The following is a 259-nucleotide window of genomic DNA, read 5'->3' on the forward strand; positions in this document are numbered from 1 at the left end:
AAAGCGTTCCAACACTTTCTCAATGTACTTCTTTCGTGACAGAAAGAGTGTCCCGTCTTTTCTATCTCTCTGAATCTCCATTCCCAGAATTTTCTTTCCAGCTCCTAAGTTCTTTATTTCAAACTCTTAGCTCAATTGAGCTTTCAAGTTTCTAATTTCTGACATGTTATTACCAGTGTTATGAAAACCGAGCCGGACATCAACCCGGAAGAGGTCTCGTACAAGTTCTAACCGGTTTGACCGGTTAGACCGTCCGGTT

This window comes from Lupinus angustifolius, chromosome LG08, assembly GCF_001865875.1.
Source record: "Lupinus angustifolius cultivar Tanjil chromosome LG08, LupAngTanjil_v1.0, whole genome shotgun sequence".
Taxonomy (NCBI): Eukaryota; Viridiplantae; Streptophyta; class Magnoliopsida; order Fabales; family Fabaceae; genus Lupinus; species Lupinus angustifolius.